The sequence below is a fragment of the Humulus lupulus genome, chromosome 2, assembly GCF_963169125.1.
Source record: "Humulus lupulus chromosome 2, drHumLupu1.1, whole genome shotgun sequence".
NCBI lineage: Eukaryota > Viridiplantae > Streptophyta > Magnoliopsida > Rosales > Cannabaceae > Humulus > Humulus lupulus.
In genome coordinates, this window is record NC_084794.1 from 270,360,537 (window position 1) to 270,365,864 (window position 5,328).

Consider the following 5,328-nt stretch of genomic DNA (forward strand, 5'->3'; position numbering starts at 1 on the left):
TTTAATTTTTGGAAAGACTACCTGATTACATGGCGGTCACATATTTATTAAATTAAAAAAATTAAAAAATCTTATTTAAGCATTATATATGAAAATTCGAAATTAATGTAGAAAAAAATCTTTACCTCTTGGTGACTTGCTATACCAAGTCACTATGTTGCCACATCATCGTAATTGTTAGTACCCATCTATGGGTAGTAACCATTGAGAAATCTTCCAAATATATAATAGCATCCTAAGTATTTATATATATTTAAAGAGTTTTCTCTTGTAATCCATTGATATAATCAATAAATATAGTTTTGTCCACCATTTATTGGTTCGTTGATTAGAGTTGTTCAAAGTTATCGTTTTACCCTCATAATTACCTCTTATTCCTTAAGTACCATTGATTCACTAGAAAATAATTAATTTATAATCAAATTATAGATTTTGAGCTCAATAACTATTAAGTTCCAGTTTTAACCCTTAAGAGAACCAATATCCGATCCGATAGGAAAGCATGGATTCCATTATTGTAAAAGAATGTTCTCAGACGTTCATGATATTGAATCTCCAAAACAAAAGTCACTAGCTGCATTATGTCAAGAGACCTTAACGAATGAATCAAATGATCCAATAAACATAAACATGAGTTCATGATTACCCAGGAATTAGATTGATCTACAAATGATCATCTATTATGATATGAATTAAATCTTTCTGGCAAACGGTAAGTTTATAAAGATAGTTAATTCATATCGGTCATATCATATATAATCACTATTATATATAGCACATTTATCAATATGTTTATCCACATCATTAATCTGTATCTAGATTACTTGTATCCCATGTGCTTAGTAAACCGTACTAGCAACCATCCATTAAAGATTCCTTATTTTAATATGTTGTTGACTATTTTATTCTTATGTATAATCTTAATTCTCTCATACTAATACAAGATCATATTCTCATAAATGAATATTGAATTTTTTTTTTATATTTATACAAATTATTCAAACAATAATTATAGCATTCAAATATAATAAAATTGTACTTTTATTTAAATCAATAAAATATTTTTTCACATGCTTTTAGGGCATAAACCCTAACAATCTCCCACTTGCCCTCAAAGCAAGTGGATCATTTCTCTTAATCTCATATTACGTACATGACCCATAAACGACTTTGCAGAAAGTGACTTGGTGAACGAGTCTGTCAGGTTTTGTTCTGACGCTCTCTTCATAACTGTCACATCACCTCAATGCACAATTTCTCTTACCATATGGTATTTCCTTTCTATATGCTTTCCCTTCTTTTGGCTTCTAGGTTCCTTATAATTGGCTACTGCTCCATTGTTGTCATAGTACAAGATTAGTGGCTTCTCCATATCTGGAATTACTTGCAGATCAATGTAGAACTTCCTAAGCCAAATCGCTTCCTTAATTGTTTAACAAGCTGCTATATACTCAGCTTCCATGGTTGAATCTGCAATGCTGGATTGTTTGATACTTCTCCATTCTACAACTCCTCCACCAATAGATAACACTAACCCAGACGTCGACTTACCACTGTCTTTGTCTGATCAGAATTCAGAATCAGTGTATCCAGTAGGGTTTAACTCACCCCTAAATATACAAGCATATAATCTCTTGTTCTCCAAAGATAATTGAGAATGTGAGTTACTGCAATCCAGTGTTTCAAACCAAGATTTGATTGATAACGACTTACAATCTCCACTACATAGCATATGTCAGGCCTAGTACACAACATAGCATACATTAGACTCCCAACTGCTGAAACATAAGGAAACTGTTGACCCTCGAAATGGTCAACGACACGGAGTCAGATAAAACGATAGAAAATAGGATGAAAATAAGATGAAATCAAGACAAAAAGATAAACGACACAAACAATTTATAGTGGTTCGGCCCCAATCAAATGGTAATGACCAACGTCCTCTTAGTGTTCTTATTGATGTAGAATTCCAAGAACAGTGATCAATGAATTAGGGTTCACAAGTTTCACTAGCTCTCAGATGAACACAATTGTGGTGGATAACAACACTCTTTTTCTCTCTTAGAATTCCAAAGCTCAAAAGTTCAAAAAGCCAAAAGCCCCCTCTCTTGAGCCCTTTCATTCTTGTTTATAGGCTCAAGGAGTTCAACATGGACCAATGGGCCTTAATTACATTTAATGCAGACGTATCTAAATAATAATGGAAATTACAATCAATGCGTAATTACAAGATCACAAATCTAAAGGAAATAAATGAATATATGCGACCAAACTGGTCGCCCATAACTATGATGTCTGATGAGCTAATTCTCTTCAAGTCGAGGGTCGAGCAGATTATACTCACTTAAAACTTCCACGTGCATCCCATGTGTAGACCAATCCTTCCACGTCATCAAGTAGTCCATTTTTGGGTAAACATTTGCCCCCCAAGTTTGTTTTACTGCGACCAGCATAAAGTAAACTTAACCGACTGACCCTCCATGTGACCTGTCAACTCTGTCAGTGCCTTTTCGAAAAAGGTAACCAATCATGTCGTTGCAGTTTCCCAAAAAGCATTTTGACGGCTAAAACATTTCCCCATGTTTCGAAAACTCATCCCCCATCATTACCTTTTTATTCGTGCCTTGGTCAATATAAATAATCCCTCATTTTCACTTTTTACTTTTTACTCTTCCTCTTTTCCTGAAGAACACTGAAGAACAAAGCACAAAGAACCCAGGAAACTCAGACAAGTTTGGTGATTCGTGGAGTATCTATCTAGCCGACGCATCAATGCCTGTGAATTCGCTTCAATAATTTTTTTTTATCCAAGTAAGTTTCCTGAGCTTCGTTGTTTCTGATATTCCATGCAATAATTGCCTCTTGAGTTTTATGGTATTTTGGTATCTGGGTTTCCGAATGTTCTTGAAAAAATTTGATTTGGGGTAATCGGGCTCGTAGGTAGTAGCATTCTAGGATAGGGAAAAAACACTAAATGAGGCTTAGGAATTGGCTTGGGAGATAGGATTACTTATTTTGGGCACAAAATCGAAGTAGAAATTCGATTTTTAGGAACTCGAAAAAATCTAGGTTTCTCCCGCCCTTTCTTAGAGCCGAAAAGTTTTCCTTGAAAAAACTTTTCACTTCTGCTTTTTAATCCTTTTTTCCAAAATGTTCGCAAAATTTAAGTGTTTTCGTTAGAATGCTACTAGTCGTATAAAAGCTTAACTTTTATACACAACCAACGTTATCCCAACGTTTCCACTTCTTCTGTCTGTTGGCTGTAGATTCTCATCTCCCCTTCTCCTTTCGGAGATTTTCATGCACAACCCATGGGGAGGTGAGAGGCCGATTGACGACGACTTGCTCGCACTATTGTTCAAAGATCAAGAACAGTCGTCGTTTCCGTTCTCAGAAGTTCCTTTTTATCAACACAACCCCACAAACAGAACTTCGACCAGCCCAACAAATATGGGTCGAGTAAAGTCCATTGCTCGAAGAGAAAAGAAAATAGCCAAGCCTTCTGCTAATCAGCCTACCCCTCGCACTGAGGCTCCTCCTACTAACCCTCAAGTTGTAAACACTTCACCACCAGAATTTCAACCTAAAGCCCGACGTCGCGATGGCCTTAGGCCAGAGGTCGAATGGTATGTAGCGCCTCCTAGCATTATTTCAGCTAGGATGGTAAACTACTATCGCAGGAAGTATGGCCTTCCTTGGATAACTCTCATCAAGCCTTCACCCGACCAGCAGGCCAATGTGCCTGGGGGCACCTTCAGCGCCTTCTCGAGGTATCACATTGGGTAGGGGCAATGTTGCCTCTGCATCCATTCTTCCAAGGGGTGGCCAATTATTTTGAGGTCGCCCTTTTTCAAATCACCCCAAATGGATATAGAGTACTTTCTACACTCTATATCCTCTATAACCACAAGAAGTTGTCCGTTCCTACGCCACATGAGATCAACTACCTATTCGATCTCAAGTCTAACCCCAACCACAACAACACGGGGTTCTTCCATTTCTACCACCAGGAGTCTGCTCGTACCTTCCTAAGGGACATCACCCACAAGTCCAATGTAGGGTAGTACTTCCAGGAGTACTTCCTTACAATAGATCTGGTCGCTAATAACCTGGCCTTCACTTAAGGAGGTAAATCTTGTATTCACTGGTCGCTTGATTTATTTTAGCTTTTCTATACATTCTTTAGCACTTTGATGTTGTTCAGGTCCATGGTATCGACCATACCCTACTCCAAAAATGGAGATAAGGGCAGCATCCCTGGCCAGCATGACAAACATTGAGAAGAGTGTCAAAGAGCTGGTCATAGAGAACAACTTAAGGCTGGTCAGCCTTCTTGCACCTCACCAGGATGTGAGGGAGTCAACAGCAGGGAGTGTTACTGGGGGAGAGATTCTCGAGCAGCACCAGGATGTGTCCCAGCCCCCGAGGAGGCGAGCTACAGGAGTGACCATCAGGGAACCTTCTAGCACTCCGCGAGCAGCTGCTGTCCCTGTTCAACATGGGAAGGGCAAGCAGAAGCTTCCTGAACACCCCGAGCCCATACTTAAGTCCTCGGATGAGAACGGTACTGACTTCTCACTCTTAGACAGTTTGCCCATTCCTTGTTATTTATTTGACGGGGACGACAACTTTAAATATGTGACTAGTTTAAATTCAAACTTCTTCAAGGAAGAGAGTGAGTGTAGCAGTAGTATAGATAATGTATCGACCAATAATAAGGGCTCGAGTATATTACTTAGAATTTTCCTTACTCTTATTTCCTTACTTTAGTAAGTGCCTCAATTTATATTGCCTGATTGTTTGTTTCTATCCTGCAGTCATGTCTGCCGAAGAGCCATTTGATCTGTACAGTCAGCCCAAAACTACTGCTCTTGCGAGCGAGAAGAAGGAGAGCAGGCGGCATCCTGGGGAAAGTAGCAGCAATCCCTCAAGGAAAAGGATTCAGCCCGAGGATCCTCATGTACTTGTTCCTTCCAAGGAAACGACACCTCCTTCAGCTCCTCCACCAACACTCGTCGACCAGACTCCTCCCTAGCTCCCACCGACCAGACTCTTCCTGATCATACAAGAGATACTCAAGGAGAGGCCCTCATGGACATAGCTTTCAACTCATCCAACGATAAGCTGAAGAAGCTATCATGGCACCATCGCAGCCAAGAAGCCATCAGCAACACTGGTTCTCTGAAAGTCAACCAGATCTTCAGCCGCACGCTGAACGAAGTACTCAACGTAAGTTGACATTTTTGTTGTGCTTTATTTGTTTACCTTGTCCTTTTATTTCCACTAACAGCTTTATCTTTTTTCTGAAAGGAGTTCTAACCATGAGTA